The following is a 19,683-nucleotide window of genomic DNA, read 5'->3' as shown; positions in this document are numbered from 1 at the left end:
CCTGGATTGGCCACCGTGAGAATGGGCTACTGGGCTTGATGGACCATTGGTCTGACCCAGTAAGGCTTCATTTTTACCCTCCCAGTGAATCTTGGGATTCACTGGGAGGTGACAAAGTTATACGAGATTGGTTTAGTGCCTTAGGAAGGGCCCAGTATATCCTAAAATGTACTGGGAGTGGCCTAAGGCAGCCCAGATTGGCTTAGGACCTGAGCCCTCTCCCAGTGTATCTGAAGAGGCAGCCCTATCGGCAGGAGGAAGTTGGGAGGGAGGCTGGTGGATGTCAAGGGGTGTGGAGGGGTGTCAGGGTGTGTGGAGGAGTGTCAGGGTGTTTGTGGGGTATCAGTCATGGCAGGAAGGGGCTCTCTTTTGAGGGGGGCTAGGTGGATCAGTGTGTGGGAGGGAGGAAGAGAGGAAAAGGGGATCTCCTTGCTGGTTTAGCTGATCGAAGCAGGGGATTCACTAATCAGCTGAGCTGGCAGTACTCCCCAAAGCCACAGTTTTGGGAAATCCTGCTTGCTCAGCTGATCATAGATTCCCCTGCCATGATCAGGTGCCATCATGTGATTGACACACAATCAGCAGTCACTTTTAAGGCTACCGCTGACTTTGGCGCTGATTAGTGGGTTTATGTATTCTTTGCTTTCACAGATTTCATCACTCATCTCCCTAACCATCTACTGTATTCCACTTCAACCCCAAAAGCCAGCCGAAAGTAATAAGCTTTTAAATATTTTCTAAACCAAAGTACAGACAGTTCTTCCCTGAACTCCTAGAGGAGACTGTTCTACATAATTGGAGCTAAATAATAAAAGGCAGTATTACGAGTACCAGTCAGGTGAGCCTTTTTTACAGCTGGCACCTGGAGCAAAGAGGCCTGACTGAAACACTTGGCAAGGCTGTTCTGGTCTTGACCCCACAGCAGCAGGAACTGAGGGGGTAGGACTGCCAGAGTCTTGCTGAGTGCTTCAGCACCAGACTCACTGCTGCTTACTTTTTTTTTTGTTTCTATTTAATGCTGGTATTTGCAATAATTGTAAGAAGCTGCGATAAGAGGATTGAGGGGAAGGGGTGAACTACTGTGGAGGGAGGGGAGAGGAACGGGTGATGCCAAATGGGGAGGAAAGAGAGAGGGGGGAAGATACTGATCCACATGAGGAAGGAGAGGGGAAGCGAAGTACTCTCTCCTCCCTTGCCCCCCCTAACTAAATCCATGATTTTGAGTCTGGCTAGTAGGTATCACCAGTGAGAAATTTGTTTGACCTGGGGATTTTGAATACTGCCTCTGAGACACTTCCAGCCCTGGTTAGTTCAAGGAATAGAGTCCTGGCCTAGGAATCTAGTCTAGGTCCTCTGCATAGGTGTACACAATACTACTACAATGTCATTGGAGGTGACTAACTAAAGTAACTAGAGTGAGTTTTGACTAGATACAGTATCTACAGTATCTACTTTCATCTTCCAAATATCAATTATGGATTTGCTTTTAGGGCAGTGTCCTTTTATTTATATTGAGTAAATGCAGTATATATATCAGCTCATGGTCTAAAAGTGTCTGTTTGCTGGTGAACTCCCTTTTCTATCCATGTTTTTTGTCCAAAGAAATACAACCTGAGTAGCAAATAGAAGAAAACAAGATGGATTCAGAGTCACACACTTCAGCAGAGCTAGAATTAAGTAAAGCCAAAGCACTATAATGTATGTTTATTAGAGTACTAGTCTTTAAGCCTGTTACATTAACAGGTGCTAGAGCAGATGTCTGTCTGTCTGGGGTTTTTTCTTTGTCTCTCTCTCCTTGGACGCTGTCTGTCTGTCATTCATTCTGTCTGTTTCTCTCCCTGGCCCTCTGCCTACCTGTATTTCTCTGTTGAGCCATGCCTACCTGTCTCTCCGTGGCCTCCTTCTGTCTTCCCCCCTCCCAGAGCAAAGCATTATTGTTTTCTGCCCCCAGCACACCCCTCCCCCCCCAGCAGCACCCTTTCCCTCTCCCCCTGTTGTGCCATGCCTGCGTGCTCCGTGGCCCCCTTCTGTTCCCCTCTGATGATTGTTGTCTGCCCTTCTCTCCCCAAAGCAGCCCCCTTTCCCTCTCCCCCTGGTCCCCTGTTGTGCAATGCCTGCTTGCCTCGGGCCCCCTTCTGTTTCCAACCCCCCTACCATTCTTACCATCCCTCCATCCCTCCAACTGGAGCTGGTGTCGGTCTAGGACAGGGGCTGCATCGTTCACCTCTCGGCCCAGATCGTCGAGCAGGTTCTCCTGTTTAATGGCAGTGGGCGGGGCTGCAGGAAGACTGCGAGTGTGGCAGCAGCGGCAACCCCAGCTCCTTCTTCAGCACCATGTCGGGAAGGTGGAGAGCGGCCTGCGAGGTTCGCTACAGCGGCTGGCGAACCTCAGCAGGCCGCTTTGAAGAGGAGCGGCAGTGGGAGGGAGGAGTCGCTGGTGTGTTCTGCATACTCACGTGCCTCCAGCTAGCGCAGGCACCGTGAGGACTGGCACACCTCACGCACCTCAAGCACACCTCACGCCACCAGGAATCACGATCTTTCAATAGCGCATGCGCGCTTAACTTTTTATTATAGTTGATAAGGAGCATCCAGTGTAGAGACCCTAAACTGATTACCGTACATCCATTATTCATCAAAAGATACTTCACAGATATCTTAGTCTTCTAGAAAAATCAAAACACTGAGGAATATGGGACTCCAAATGAAACATTACAGTGAAAGAAATGGTTGGCACTGGAACCCTATCCTCTAATGGAACAGAGGTAGAAAAACTATTTATTTTATTACTGTATCAAATACCACGTTTAGAGCAAATATACATATTTGAGACTGTTATAAATACAGCCAGACCTCATTGTTTAATTCCTGCTAAAGTGGACTGGTTTAAAAGCTGTGTTGATAAAGCAGACAATGCTAGGATCATATGGTATAACAATACTGCCAACCAACTAGATGCTAGGTACACTATCTTGGCTGCTAAATTAGTCATGCTGTGACCAAGTCTGCCTGGTGTAATGGCTACACCCCTTTTTCTAGCCAGCAGGTGGCTCTGTTGTACACAAGAAGAACTTACTGCAAGAAGAAGGCTTCTCTGCTGTCGCAAGCATGCTGAAAATAACTTTTTGATTCAGAATGATTTTTTTAAATTTTAGCTCCAAAAAACAAATATAGTAAATAATGTTGCAGGACTGTTTAGTAACAACCAGTAGCTACAGATAGTTTTATGGCTTTTAAAAGAGTTGCCCCCCTGATTCCCACAGACAAACTAGGATGTATATAATAGTGAGAGACAATATTCAGTAGGATGACAAGTACATAAAGCTGTGGAAATAAGTTACCAATACATCTTTATGTGTATATTCAGTCAAGAGATCCTTATAAGCCAGATAACTGAACAGGGAAATACGGAGGCATTTATTAAAGTATAGGGCATACTGCTATTGATGGAACTTCTATATGGCTACATGCAGTATTACTGTATCTATGGGGGGGAGGAATTATTGTAAATTTTATACCATCCCATACAGTTTCTTATATCCCACAACTTTCAACTAGGATTCAATGTGGTTTACAGTCAAGATAATGAGTAATCTTTGGGTTACATTAGGATTACAGAAGTGGATTACATAAGGATTACATAAGTGGATAGGCAACTTGTGAATCATACAGAGAAGAGATGGGCCTTTAGCATGTTTCTAAAGCTGTAGCAATTGGGGAGCTGATGTAGAAATAAGGGTAAACTAGTCCATATTTTGAGGCATTGAAATTCGAAGGTATACTCAAACATCTTTTTACGTTGGACATGTTGGGGAAATGGAAAGGTCAGTTAGAGGCGCTGTTGTGACCAGTCAGGCTTCGTGCCTGACATGTTCCCAGTTAAAAGCCCCAGGAGAGCAAGAAACAGGGCTAGAAAGTTGTTCCCAAGCTCCTTAGAGCCCAGCAGCCTAGGTTCCCTCATTACATTAGGGAGAATTTGACTGAAGAGGAGTTTCTTTCTGACCAGTCAGAAGCCAAGGAGATGGAGACTCAGCCCAGTTCTGCAAGCTTTTGTCTCCAAACCTCGGAATATTAGGTTTAGGCAAAATGCCCCTGTGAGAAAACCTTGCATTTACCCAAACATCCACAGGGGGAGCCCAAGAGAGCCTCAGGGCGGTGCAGGCCCACAGAGAGCAGGGCAGAGCTCTCACACTGAAAAGCCAGTAGCATTCCCTCCAGAGTTAGAGCGGACAAGGAAGGGGAATGGTTCTCTCTCCACTGCTCAGCAGCCAGCCAGACCAGAGCAACTTAATAATCTGGAGCTCATGAAGGTGGATGATTTAGCTCCATGCCAGGAAGCTGAGGCCATCCCTCAAGAGGAGGAAATGGAGTTTTTTGACCAGGTATTTCCAGAACCAGAAGCCATGGAAATAGGTATTGCCTGCAAGGCCACTAATTGAAAAACTGTGTTTGTTTTGTGAGAAGTTTCCAAAGCTAACTACTGAACTATTTTGAATGCTTCTTTGGATTTTTGTGTGGACAATTAATGGGACTTGTGTTACAGCCTGTGACTTTATTTGAAGAGTTTTTTTTTTTTTTCTTTTTCCTTTTGCTACATGGGCTCACAGCATTGCTGAGACTTAATTCAAGGCCCCAGGTGGGGGCAGGGCTCTATGGCTGAGGTTTTATAAAGGACTATTGCTGGTGCTTTCTCAGTTTGTTTGGCTTGAGGAATGTTTTGCTTTATGGAGCTATATTTTTGTTTTGAATGCAGTAATACACAGGAACTTAGAACTGTACAATTGGGAGAAGTTTGTCAAGATCTCAGGTGGGAATATTTGAATGCTGTGAATAGCTTGAAGACAAACTTGGTAGTTCTCCTGCCCCAGTTCAAGGGCAGAGCTGATGGCTTCCTGAACATTTCCTTTTGCTTTGTGTTTTGGTGAAAGTCATGCAGTGTGATAATTGAGCTTAAACTCTTTTTTTGAGTAAGGCCCGATTCTAGGGTCTAAATCAGGCCTAGGCCCAGGTGGGGCCTAGCTACAGAAAGCTGTGCTGCAATTGCTGAGGCACAGGGATTTTGGGATATCCTGATTTGCTGTGCAGGATTTATACCTTGAGTTTTTTTTTAATTGTTTGTTTCTTGTTGGCCATTCTGTTTTTGCACCATTGAGGAATAAAGAATCCTGAACAATAATCTGACCAGGATTGAATGCACCACATGATGTTTTGCCTAATTGCTTGATTTTCTTTTTGACTATTTTGTTGGTGAATATGCCTATCACACTAAATGCTAAGGCGCCCATAGAATATAATGGATGCCTTAGCATTTAGCATGCGCTAAATCGGTTATCGTGCCTTAATAAATGGACACCATAATTTGCATGCTCTTTGTGTTGAGCACTAGTTGCTAAAAAAAAAAAAAATGATGTTCCACCCAGTGTTTTCTGAGCAGTACGAAGTTCTCTGCATCTCTCCTGCAGGGTAAAACAGGGGTAAAATTCTGTCAGAATTGCAAACACTATTTGTCAAACTGCCTACCCAATTCGCCCATACAAGAGACGTCAACTTGTTTTCTTTCAATACACATGCTTTCTGTAATTCCACAATAAATATCAAGAGTAAACCATGTGATTTTTTTTTTTTAAACAAATATATCAAAAAAACAAGAGCAGAAACAATTCTTGTATGTTCAATTAACATCTACAATATAAAATACATCGGTTTTATTTCACTTTTATGTTAGCTCTAGAGGTGCTTGGCACAGTCTCACAAACAGATTAATTTACACGCAAGGCAGAAAAGTAACCCCCCCCCCAACAAACCCACCCATAAATGTTTAATAATTGCATACAAGAAGCAGAACTTTATGTTCAAGTTTATTACATTTGATATACCGCCTAATTAAATCCTAGGCAGTTTATATAATAAACTTTTTTATTTTTTACAAAAGTACAAATACAGGGGGGTACTTACACAGACTAAAAAAACCCAAAAAACCCACAATAAAAGTTGCCACTAGACATGAAAGGGAAAGCAGAAAAATTATACATCATATTACAAAGGAAATGAGAAAGGAAAAAACCAGGAGGGTGGGAAAAACAAGAGAAGGAAGAAAAAAAAAAAAAGAGAAAGGAAAAAGCTTGTTGAGATTATTAGTTCTAGGGCTGGAAAATGGAAAGAATGCAACAAAGACGACTGCCTAGCTTCAATTTTTAGCTGGTTTATAAAGCAGGCTTTGCTGGAGGTTAAAGGTACGGTACATGGATCAAATCTTCATCAAGAGATGAACTTTAGGTTTTATGGTAGTTATTTTAGTACTAAACATTTTTAACAAAACTGTCACCTGTCATAGAAATCACTGATACTACAAAATCTTCTGGTTGCAGTGACAAAACACCAGAATTATTCAAACTCACTAAACCACAAGCAGATTGTGAAGATTGCAGTAAGATCCTGTGAATCTGGAATTAGAATATGTACAGAGAAGGGCGACAAAAATGATAAAAAGAGTGGGACGACTTCCCTATGAGGAAAAGTTAACGCAACTAGGGCTTGCTAGTCTGGAGACTTGTTGGCTCAGGATAGATATTATAGAGGTCTATGAAATACTGCGTGGAGTGGAACAGGTAGATTTGAATTGCTTGTTTATAGTTTCCTAAAATACTAGGACTAGGGGAGCATGCAATGAAGCTACTAAGGAGAAGATTTAAAACAAACAAGAGAAAATATTTCTTCACTCAATGTACAATTAAACTCTAGAATTCATTGCCAGAGAATGTGGTGGAAGCAGTTAGCTTAGCAGAATTTAAAAAAGGTTTGGGTAATTTCCTAAGACAAAAGTCCATAAGCCATTTTAAAGATAGAATTGGGGAAATCCACTGCTTAATCCTAGGATAAGAAGCATAAAATCTATTTAACGCCTTAAGATCTTGCCAGGTTCTTGTGATCTGGGTTGGCCACTGTTGGAAACAGGATACTAGGCTTGATAGACCTTTGGTCTGTCTCAGTATGGCAGCTCTTATGTTCTTAATTTTCATTTACCTGTTCTACTCTACTCAAGATTTTATAGTAACATAGTAACATAGTAGATGATGGCAGATAAAGACCCGAATGGTCCATCTAGTCTGCCCAACCTGATTCAATTTAAAATTTTTTTTTTTTTTAAATTAATTTTTTCTTCTTAGCTATTTCTGGGCAAGAATCCAAAGCTCCACCCGGTACTGTGCTTGGGTTCCAACTGCCAAAATCTCTGTTAAGACTTACTCCAGCCCATCTACACCCTCCCAGCCATTGAAGCCCTCCCCTGCCCATCCTCCACCAAACGGCCATACACAGACACAGACCGTGCAAGTCTGCCCAGTAACTGGCCTAGTTCAATCTTTAATATTATTTTCTGATTCTAAATCTTTTGTGTTCATCCCACGCTTCTTTGAACTCAGTCACAGTTTTACTCTCCACTATCTCTCTCGGGAGCGCATTCCAGGCATCCACTACCCTCTCCGTAAAGTAGAATTTCCTAACATTGCCCCTGAATCTACCACCCCTCAACCTCAAATTATGTCCTCTGGTTTTACCATTTTCCTTTCTCTGGAAAAGATTTTGTTCTACGTTAATACCCTTCAAGTAGACCTCAAACATATCCCCCCTCCCCTCAGCAGTCTCTTCTACAAACTGAAGAACTCTAATCTCTTAAGACTTTCCTCATATGAGAGGAGTTCTATCTCTTTAATCATTTTAATCATGCATGTTTGAACCTTTTCTAATTTCCACTCTGTCTTTTCTGAGATTTAGCAACCAGATCTGTATAGAGTACTCAATGTGAGGTTACACCATGGAGTGTTCCTTTTCTAATAATTCTTTTATTTTATTTATAGAAAAGAGAATGATTACAAATATAATAGCCAAGCACATCCTGCTTGTACAGAAAAAGGATTAATCCAATACATTATTCCATAAGAAAATAAGAAAAAAGAAAAGAAAAAAACCTCAATGCCTTAATCCCTTAAGTCCACCATAGTGGGGGTGAAGATAATTATATGATTTAAGTAATATTTTTATCAAAATACTAGGAAAAAGGAAAGCAGTATGAGTGCAATAAACTCCAAACCATTAACATATTAACCCGAACAGCTAACTGACACTGAACTAAAATCGGCTCCAAATTTCTTATTTGCAGCCAGAAAAAGATGTCAACTATGACGGGTGAAAGAAAGCATATTTGGCTGACATAATTAAACATCTGCATGGAGATCTTAGAGGACATCTTGTAAAACTAGTTACCCTCAAGTTTAAAGATCTTTGCTTGATTTTCAAGGGATTCCAAAACTTTACTCTTCATTTCTTTCTCTTGAAATTTAAGGTTCAATGAATTAAATGGCACCGATAGGACTTATAGATTCCCTATAGAGAAGAATGTTCAGGCCATTGAGACTGAAAGTCAACCTGTTAAATAGTGCTTGATTGTCCCTGGTCTGTTTCTATGTGACATCTCGAAAGACCTTCCTCTCAATGGAAATGAGACTGCCCGTTTTGCTTTGGTGCGAGTATTATGCTGAGATTGTCGGTTCAGCAATCACTCTAGATTTGTACAGGCTTTTTGTCTATCATCAATTTGAATTGCGGTTTAACATCCAAACCGTATCAACTTGGGACCCCCGAAGAAGGCGTGTTTACTGAAACATGGATCGTGTCAGGTCCCCTGGTTTGTTGAAAGGTGGTAATATTGACCACATTTAATATTTCATATAATAAACACAGCCTGCATCTTGTACATACTGTCTGCAGTTTTTTCTTGTTTTTCATTTGCTGTTCTTCCTCCACTGCAATCTTTGTTGGATTTTTTCTTGTTGTTTTTTTTTTACTTCCAATTGAATTCCCAGAGTGCTTCCTCCGTAGTCGGCATGGTAAGTGAGATCTCAAATGCTTCAGTGCAAACACATGCCCTGCTTCCTCAGCTAAGACCTTCAGCATTCAATTGATCGGGTCTCAAGCTTGATTTAAAGGAGGCACCAGACTGCAGCAGTGGCTTTCAGTGAACCGGGAAAAGAGATGTCTCAATAGCCAAGGCTAAATATCCAACTTGACTCATATTCACTGTTGATGTCAAACTTTCATTACATTATAAGTCTTCGTTACAGATATTTGTATGGACCTTCAGAAAGCAATCAGACCAGTACAGCCGATTGCTTGTAATCTTCGTCGGTCCAGCCTTTATTAGTGTTTGATATATTTTTTTATGTGTGTATTTCTCTTTAAATCTACCATATAACTAAAATATAATTTAAGGAACCTCACTTAACTTATAGTGAATTCGTCCTATATTCACCTCTCCCAACATGCATGTTTCAGAATGAAACCTTTCATCAGGGTTGAGGGAAACTGCAGGACAAAGTGTAAAAATTCTATACCTTGCTATCTCATATACAACTGACAACTTAACCAACAGAGAATGCCTCTACTATAGTAATTTAACGAGAAAAGCAGAGAGAGAAGGGAGAGAAAACTTACCAACTGCGGGAGCTAACACGGGCTGTCAAACATGGCCGCGGTTTGTAATCTCGGGTATTAAATACAGCTGGCCTAACGCACATCGTGAAGCGTATGACATCATCAATGCACCAGTGCGCAGCACCGCTCCAGCCCAATCCGACACGATTGAACCAGACATATTCAAAGGATCTCCTCATTTAAACCTGAAGGGACCAGGGATTTAAGCTTGTATGTCCATTTTTGTTCTTTGACAGCTAAAGCTTTCTGTAAGTTACCACCCTCCCACCCTGCATTGACAGTCTATTATCCTCCATCTATCTCTGACCACTGATGCCCCATAAGTTGCCAATGTCTAACCAAGGGGGCAGTGTTGCGTTCAGTGCGAACCCGAGATTTATGTTCGTTTAAACGAGTTGTAATAGAATGCATAGTATGTCCAATATAGATTTTATCACAAGGGCATTGAATCAAATATACCACCCCGGTAGAATCACAGTTGGTGGAAACTCGTGTACTTTTCTCGTTAAATTACTATAGTAGAAGCATTCTCTGTTTGTTAAGTTGTCAGTTGTATATGAGATAGCAAGGTATAGAATTTTTACACTTTGTCTTGCAGTTTCCCTCAACCCTGATGAAAGATTTCATTCTGAAACTTGCATGTTGGGAGAGGTGAATATAGGACGAATTCACTATAAGTTAAGTGAGGTTCCTTAAATTATATTTTAGTTATATGGTAGATTTAAAGAGAAATACACACACAAAAAAATATATCAAACACTAATAAAGGCTGGACCGACGAAGATTACAAGCAATCGGCTGTACTGGTCTGATTACTTTCTGAAGGCCCATACAAATATCTTTAACGAAGACTTATAATGTATTGAAGTTTGACATCAACAGTGAATATGAGTCAAGTTGGACATTTAGCCTTGACTATGAGCCTAACTTAATGTAGACAACAGAATATATATGATTTAATTGATGATACAACAGCAGTGTTTATCTAGTGTTTCAATAGCCAAGGAACATTCAGGGGACTCCATGTTCTTTGTGCAAAGTGGTTGAGAGTCCATGACTTTTTCTACCTGAAGTTCTCCATGAATCAAAAATTTATCCATTGATCCAGGATGGGGAGGTCTGGAGGGTGGCAAGTCAAATGCGTGCAAGACATATGCGTGCGGACAAGTGAGCGCAAGACAAGTGAGCGCAAATGATTTCTAGTAAAAAGCATGAGCATGACATTTGAGCGCAAGACATCTGAGCGTTGACAACTGAGCGCAAGACAAGTGAGCGCCGGCCACGTGCTTTTGTCCCGTCACCAGATAATAGCATGCAGGATCTTATAGTACAGGGATCTCAAAGTCCCTGCTTGAGGGCAGCAATCTAGTCTCAGTTCATAGTCAAATGCTAATGTAACCATGCCTCCTACTAGAGGTGTGTAACATTCAGTAAGTTCTGTAAGTTTAGCACCTGTAATCATTTATTTGTGTTTAAATCTAGTCAGGTTTTCAGTATTTCCCCAATGAATATTTGTCTTTTCACTCACTTGTCTTTGCGCTAATTTGTCTGCTCCCATTTGTCTGCGCGCTTATGTCTTGGCGCAGTTATCTTGCGCTCACTTGTCTTTGTGCTCATTTGTCTTCCGCTCACTTTTCTTGTGCTTAGATGTCTTCCGCTCACTTGTCTTTGTGCTCACTTGGCTTGCACTCAATTGTCTATGCGCGTTTGTCTTGCGCGCATTTGACTATGAACCGATCTGGAGATCTGTGAGGGATAGACCTTGATTTTTTTTCCTTTCCTTTTCTCCAAATTAAAGGAAGATCAGGAAAAGAGACATAGTCACTTAGTCATTTTGACTCTACCCTCGACCTTCTAATAATTCTTAAACATTCTCTTTGTTTTTTTTGGTTCATGCCACACATTGAGCAGAAGATTTCATTTTCTTGGGTGATGACTCAAAAGTGGAACTTAGCATCAAGTAACTATGATTTGGATTATTTTTCTCAGTGTGCATCACTTTGTACTTATCCACATTAAGGGCTCCTTTTACAAAGGTGTGCTAGCCGAAAAATTACCGCCTGCTTTAAAGGAGGCGGTAGCGGCTAGCGCGCGGGGCATTTTAGCGTGCGCTAAAATTGCTAGTGTACCTTTGTAAAAGGAGCCCTAAATTTCATCTACTCTTTTGTTGTCCGGTCTTCTAATTTCCTAAGGTTTTCCTGCAATTTTTCACAGTCCCCCAGGTTTTTTAACAACTTTGAATAGTTTAGTGTTATCTGCAAATTTAATCACCTCGCTCATCTCATTTCCAGATCATTTATAAATGTGTTTAAATAGAACTGATCCCTGAACAGATCCCTGCAGCACTCTACTATTCACCTTCCTCCATGGAAAAACATTTAACCCAACCTTCTGTTTTGTATCTATTAATCAGTACCCAATCCACAACAGAACATTGCTTCCTATCCCAGGATCCTCATGCCCGGGTTAATTTTGGTCACAATCTGCTCCTGGCTCTGAGTCAAACTAAAAATATGAAGACAAAATGGAGAGGTACAGCCTGCTAAATTGGAATGATGCAATCTAAGTGAAGAAATACTTTGGAATATCACACCTATGAGTCAGGGATTTTTACATGATCCCAATCCCCCAGAAATTTGATCTGCAAATTCCAAGTATGGTTTGGACAAGTTCTGGTTTCTGCTTGTAATGAAAATATTCCATAAATTATCTATTTGAGTTACCAATTGCAAGGTATGCAATACTGTCATGCTTACACCCAAAGATGGAGAAGTAACATCTAGCGCTCCCATCACAGAACCACTTGGGAAGAAAAACTTTGATTGCTGGATCATCCATGGGACCCTTTTGACAGGGCTTCTAAAACTTGTCTAGGGGGCCCTGTAGTCATCTGTGTTTTCAGGATTTTTAACACTAATCTCACAGGAGATGGACTAAAAAGCCCTAATAGCGCCAAAGCTAAAAATATACACAAAGACTTCTATCTGTGTCACATGCTAAGTGTTTGTTAAATGAGAGGAAAAAAATCTCAGAAACCTGCTCAAACTTGGCAATAAAGAACTCGTTTGACTTTCCAGTTCCAGATTTCGATCATTGATATTAAAAAAAACCTCTCATATGAATGTGGAGAGTACGCCATGACCCCACTTCCTTACTCTTCCCCCCTTACTCCCCCAGTGGGAAAAATCCCCCAAAACCCGTAGGCTACCATCAGCTGATTGCAGCAGAAGGAATCCCTATCTGGCGGCTCAGCTGATGGGGATTCCCCCTGTCAGGATCAGCTGAGCCCTACACCCCTCCCATTTACATCCCCCGGTCATCCCCAGCTTCTCCCTCACATCTCCTACACCCCCTCACATTCCGACATGCATTGGGAGGGGGAAGCCCTGTTATTGCAGCATGTGGCCCTGTAGGTAGAAGGGAGTGAGCTTCCCTCCTGCTGTTTGATCTTCTGAAGGTACGGGGAGGGGTGGTATTCTGGAGAAGATGTGGGAGGGGGTCCAGGAATATTGGAGGGATGTGGTGGGGGGGCGGAGATGTTGGGGGAGGTAGGGGATATCATGAGGATGTCGAGATGTGAGTGGGATGTCGGGGATGAGGGGGAGGGGTGTAGGTCTCCATGGCTCAGCTGATCCTGGCAGGGGGAATCCCCATCAGCTTATCAACCAGAAACTGGCTCACCTCATAGGGATTTCTTCTGCTACAATCAGACAAGGTAGTTGGTGGATATGTCAACAAAACTTGCTTTTGTATGTTTTTTGTGTGAACGTTTTTATTTTTGAAAATGGGCAAAAAAAGTAGACGTCCTAAGGACCAAAACATACCTTGCTCATTTTCAAAAATAAAAGATAGACGTTTGGAAGCTTTGAAAATGGACATTTTTCCTCCTGGGTTTGTGGACGTCTTGCACATAATGTCCAACCTCAGACTTAGTCACATTTCTGATTACCGGTATGCCCCTCCACATCTCCAGGACTGTAGTGCCACATAATCATGCTCCCTCTGACTGATACTGTCTCTTTGGTTGCTTTAGTTACTGCTTTTATTCCTTTCTCCATAGTGCCTGAACATTCTGCCTTTCTAAATAACTACAGCTTTTCTGCAGTTCTCTTAGGCCCCACTACTGACACTTAGAAACATAATATAGTATAATATTTATAGTCTGTTACTATTCTATAACATAATTCAGAGCAGATTACAATTTAAGAAGCTAGCTATTAGCTAGGAGTAATACAATACATATTTCTAATTAAAACAGTATAAATATAAACAAAAAGCAAAAAATGAATTTACAAAAATTATAAAGAATAGCCGTACTGAGCCAGACCAAAGATCCATCTCTTGTATTCTAGTTGATAGACACGGGGAAGCCACTGCTTGCCCTGGGATTGGTAGCATGGGATGTTGCTACTGTTTGGATTTCTGGCAGGTACTTGTGACCAGGATTGGCTATTGTTGGAAACAGGATACAGGGCTAGATGGACAATTAGTCTGACCCAGTATGGCTATTTTTAAATTCTTATGTAGTACATGGCAGAATCCCCCAAAGTATTAAGATTCCATTCTACTTATCCCCAGGGATAAGCAGTGGCTTTCCCTGTGTCTACCTTAATAGCAGTTTATAGACTTTTCTTCCAGGAACTTGTCCAAACCTTTTTAAAACCCAAATATACTAACTTCTGTTACCACCTCCTCTGCAGGCTCCTATCTGGTCTTCTTACAATTGTAGGATAGGTACCTGGAAATATTAATAAGAAAAGGCAGCAACAGATTTGTAGAGGAAGGAGTTCCTTGTACTAGAAGGAGCAATGGAAGCGCAAGGAGGTGAAAGGAGGAGATATGGGGACTTGTAAAAATAAGATTATTATGGTCTTGGACTACTACTACTATCCATTCAGCTGTGTCTGACTCTTGGAGATTCTGTAGGCCAGTCTTCGCCCTGTTTCCTGTTTTCCACAGCTTCTTTCAATTGCTTGATGTTCATTCTGTATCATTCTCGATGGTATCCAGTCAACAAGCCTTTGGTCTCCCCTGTTTCCTTTTACCACTGACCATTCCAAGTAGCACCTCCTTTTCTAGTGAATTCACCCTCATTACATGTACAAAATAGGTCAGTTTCTCTCTGGTAATCTTGCCTTCCAGGGACAGTTCTGGGTTTATATGATCAAGAACATCTTTGTTGGTGATCCTAGCTATCCACGGGATTCATAGAAGTCTTCTCCAGCACCACAGCTTGAAGGCTTCGATTTTTCTTCTATCCATTTTTATGAGTGTCCATGTCTCGCAGCCATATGTCACGATTGGGAACACAATGGCAGTGATCAGTCTTTGTTTGATGGTGACTGAGGCGTCTTTGTGCTTCCATATTTGGTCAATGGCCATGGACTCCTACTTCTATAAATACATTTCAGCATGCTTGGCAACTGCTATTGTCTGAATAAGTACTGGTGCCCTAAGTTTATTAGAATCTTAAATGTATGGTGTTCTACCAAGCCACATGATTCCAGAAGAACCAAATCACCAGAGATAAACTACTAAGCAAGAGATCCCAAGGGCCAATTTAATCTTTCATCACTCATTGTATGTGAGCTGTCAGCATACTTTTTCTATTTAGTCATATTTAGCTCACACCCTTTCAGACAAATGCTTCTGGCAAGTTACATTTACAATAATATAGATTTTTAAAATATAGCATCAGTGCAACCATAAAATCGATGAAGCATTAAAATAAAAACACATTAACACATAAAGCCAAACACCCCTACCCCCAAAGAAAATCATAGCAAGCCCCCAATTTGATCACTAACCTCACCCCCAAGCTAAAACAAGCAATCAGAAACTAAATAATTTGATACTCTATCACATCTAGCAAAAAATGAGCAGCATTCCCAAAGTGGGTTGGCACTAGGCAGACTTTTCAACAACTTCCGAATGAGGAAAAATTTGCAGCTCCAGTGGGAGTTTGTTCCATAAGTGCAAACCAAAAAGACTCTCCTCCAAATGATATATAGCCGACAATTAATGGAATGTTGATTCATGCAGCAATGCTCCCTTTGATGACAGTACAATTTGCCACAGAATAAACCGTTCTAATTGCTCCTTTTGACAACCATTTCTTAATCCCTCAGGAGATCTAAAACTAGATTCAGCATCTGAAGTTGTGGTCTATTCTCAACTGGAAACCAATCCAGCTGTTTAAGTACTAGGGTATGTGGTTCAAAAACATTGTAGCCCATAAAAATATGGGCCAGTGAGTTCTGAGGCAGCTGTAAATTATGTGGATACCTTTTTTTTAAAAGCTTTACCATATGGGCACTATAAGAGCTGACTGACTAAAATCTAAGGTATATATTGGCTTTGCTAAATCTGCCAATTCCGGAATTTTTCTCAAGTGGAAAATTTGTCTAAAGTAGAAAAAACAGGTACATTCTGTGGCCTGATCTGAGGTCTATAGTCTAATCATGATTAACTATTACCCTCAAATTGTGTACTTACCACAGTATCATTTATTTATTTACTGCTCTAAATGTTACTGCACAAAATTTGTGCTTAAATCACAACTGCTCCCGCTCTACCCAAATTTTTCCCCTGAGCATACCTATTCTATAAGTACACACCTATTTCCACTGCATGTACTTTCAGGCATGATCTAATTTTATAGGTAACAGGAGGCCCTTTTCAACATGGACTACATCAGCAATTGGGCCCCATGCGGGTTTCCCCCTCTTGCGTTATCCTTGTCCTGATTACTTCGGGTCTGCCCAGTGGTGTAGCGAGGGTAAGCCCTCTTCTCCACCTCCCCTGCTCCTTCCCGCCTCCCCTGCTGTGCACATCCCCCCCTTCCCTTCCCCCATACCTTTTTAATTTTTCAGGAGAGAACGACAGCACAAACTTGCTGCCTGCATCGTGTTAGCTATCCCTCTGATGCCACTTCCTAGGTCCAGAAGTGATGTCAGAGAAAGGTGACACCAATGCGGGAAGCAAGTTCGTAATGCTGCTTGCGCAGGAAACATTAAAGAGGTACGAGGGGAAGGAAGGGAAGGGGTGCACAATGGGGAAGTTAGGAAAGAGGTGGGATCAGAGAGGAGGTTGAGTGCCTGCTCCTTTTACAAAGACTGCACCCGGGGCAGACTGCCCCCATTGCACCCCCCCCCCACCTTACTACACTAATGGGTCCACCTTTGCTCTTCCCCAGTTGTTCGAATGATGCTGTCCAGCCCCGGGGACCCACTGTTGAGCACCATATTTGAAACATATTGACTCTGATCCATAGAGTTTCTGTTTGCTAAACATTTTGGAAATCAGTTATATTTTCATAATCTAGCCTATTCTTCTTTCTCTTATTGTTAACTGAGTCGAGCTCCTATTTGTGTTGACCCGGTTTATAAATCTAAGTTTTAGTTTAGTTTAGTGAAGGTTTTATGGGGTAGGTCACCAGGTCTATCCCCAAACCATAGCACTTATGTAATCAGACATCATATCTATCTATCTATAAGAGAGATAACTAGAAGCCATACATGATACTAGGAAGAAATACTGTATTTTAAACACATTGTGGAGTGCCTTACTTGTTGAGGTAAAGAGTGTTACTGTGTTCCAGTTTAAGAAACTTGTGAAGATTATTCTATTTAAGAAAGTGTTTCCTTGAATGTTATTTATTTGAATGCTATATTGTATTGTATTTGTTTTTATGTCATGATTTTATTGTGTATGTTTTACTGTACCCCTCTCAAAATTGTAAAATGTTGCAGGTAATACATTTTTAAATAAATAACATAAATAAATTGTGATAAAATACAATAGAGGTTTGAATCAATCACGTAGTTGACATCGCATTCATACATCAAATGGTTCTTATAGCTGCTCCACAAGTGTGGAATCACTATTATATGTCAAAAGACTTGTCAAATTGGACATATCTGAAGCTGTCATGTTAATCTACTCCATTCATTGTAGACCTGATTCTATAAATGGTGCCTACTCAGAGCCATCGATCCCACTGTCATTCCTCCCAACATCACATTCTCAACCTTTCACTCTCCACTGCAACAGTTCCTGATGTCTTCAAACATGCTGTAGTTACACTTCTCCTCAAAAACCCACACTAGGCCCCGCATCCCCCTCCAACTATTGCTCCATCTCCCTCCTCCCCTTCTTATCCAAACTACTTGAACGTGCTATTCATTGCCGTTGCCTAGATTTCCTCTCTTCTCATAAGAACATAAGAAGTTGCCGCTGCTGGGTCAGACCAGTGGTCCATTGTGCTTCTGCGGTGACCCCCAGGTCAAAGACCAGTGCCTTGAGACCAGCCCTACCTGCATATGTTCTGGTTCAGCAGGAACTTGTTTAACTTTATCTTGAATCCCTGGAGGGTGTTTTCCCTTATAACAGCCTCCCAGAAGAGCGTTTCAGTTTTCTACCACTCTGGGTGAAGAAGAACTTCCTTACGTTTGTACGGAATCCGTCCCCTTTTAACTTTAGAGAGTGCCCTCTCGTTCTCCCTACATTGGAGAGGATAAACAACCTGTCTTTATCTACTAAGTCTATTCCCTTCAGTATCTTGAATGTTTCTATCATGTCCCCTCTCAGTCTTCTCTTTTCAAGGGAGAAGAGGCCCAGTTTCTCAAATCTCTCACTGTATGGCAACTCCTCCAGCCCCCTTTACCATTTTAGTCGCTCTTCTCTGGACCCTTTCGAGTAGTACCGTGTCTTTCTTCATGTAAGGTGACCAGTGCTGGACGCAGTATCCCAGGTGAGGGCGTACTATGGCCCGGTACAGCGGCATGATAACCTTCTCTGTTCTGTTCATGATCTCCTTCTTAATCATTCCTAGCATTCTGTTTGCCCTTTTCACTGCTGCCACGCATTGCACGGACGGCTTCATTGATTTGTGGACCAGTACTCCCAAGTCTATTTCCTGAGGGGATCTCTCCAAGTACTGTCCCGGACATCCTGTATTCGTGTATAAGATTTTTGTTACTGACATGCATCACCTTACACTTATCCACGTTGAACCTCATTTGCCATGTCACGGCCATTTCTCGAGCGTGTTTGTCACGTTGCAGATGTTCGCAATCCTTCCACATCTTCACTACTCTGAATAACTTCGTATCATCTGCAAATTTAATCACCTCACTCATCGTACCAATTTTCAGGTCATTTATAAATATGTTGAAGAGCAAGGGTCCAAGCACTGAACCCTGCAGCACTCCACTGGTGACGCTTTTCCAATCCGAGTATTGTCCATTTACTCCCACTCTGTCTCCTATCCACCAGCCAATTTTTAATCCACGTGAGTATTTCACCCTGAATCACGGAGAGACACTACAGGGACTACAAGGACAAGACGGACTCCACCTGACCAACAGAGGTAAGAATGTCTTCGGACACAGACTAGCCCACCTACTTCGAAGGGCTTTAAACTAGGTAAGTCGGGGGTGGGTACCCACTTTTACACCAGAGCAGTAAGTAACAATCCTGATGTAGCGAACCAACATTACGCTTCTAGGTCTGAGGTAAGTACCCTTACTGCAAACGAATCGCTAGGAGACAATTTGACTAAAATGGGTGGCTCACAACAGGAGCTTAGCAAACAGAAAGAGTGGAGAGCTATGTATGTTAACGCACACAGCCTAGGGAATAAATTTCAAGAACTAGAAACAGAAATAGTTAATGCAGACATAGACATAGTAGCAATATCCGAAACATGGTTCACGGACTCTCATGGGTGGGATATAACCATACCAGGATACAACCTGATTAGACAAGATAAAGAGGGTAGGTTAGGTGGTGGGGTAGCACTTTATATCAAAGAGAACATTAAGACAACCAGGATCACAGATATCAAGTATACTGGGGAATCCATCTGGGTAAACTTGGCCAGAGGTGGAGAAAAATGCCTGTACCTTGGTGTGGTATACAGACCTCCGAAACAATTGGAGAAAAAGGACGCAGAATTAATTGAAGACATTGAGAATATCACCTTGCGGGGCGAGGCTGTTCTATTAGGAGACTTCAACATGCCTGATGTAGACTGGAGCACACTATCAGCAACAACTTGTGATAGCAGGAGGATATTAATGTCCATGAAGGGAGTACGGCTCAGACAAATGGTACTAGAGCCCACTAGGGCCCAGGCCATCCTGGACCTGGTACTTACAAATGGGGAAAGCGTCTCAGACGTCTCGGTGGGAG

General features: G+C 41.8%; 1 protein-coding gene across 1 annotated transcript in view; it reads right to left on the bottom strand.

The window, feature by feature from the left end:
- ADRA1D (adrenoceptor alpha 1D) overlaps positions 1-19,683 on the bottom strand; it is a 314,286-nt gene that overhangs the window by 20,890 nt on the left and 273,713 nt on the right. The gene's annotated exons all lie outside the window — the stretch shown is intronic.

The sequence above is a fragment of the Geotrypetes seraphini genome, chromosome 1 (genome assembly GCF_902459505.1).
Source record: "Geotrypetes seraphini chromosome 1, aGeoSer1.1, whole genome shotgun sequence".
NCBI lineage: Eukaryota > Metazoa > Chordata > Amphibia > Gymnophiona > Dermophiidae > Geotrypetes > Geotrypetes seraphini.
This window is presented reverse-complemented; position numbering and strand designations above follow the sequence as displayed.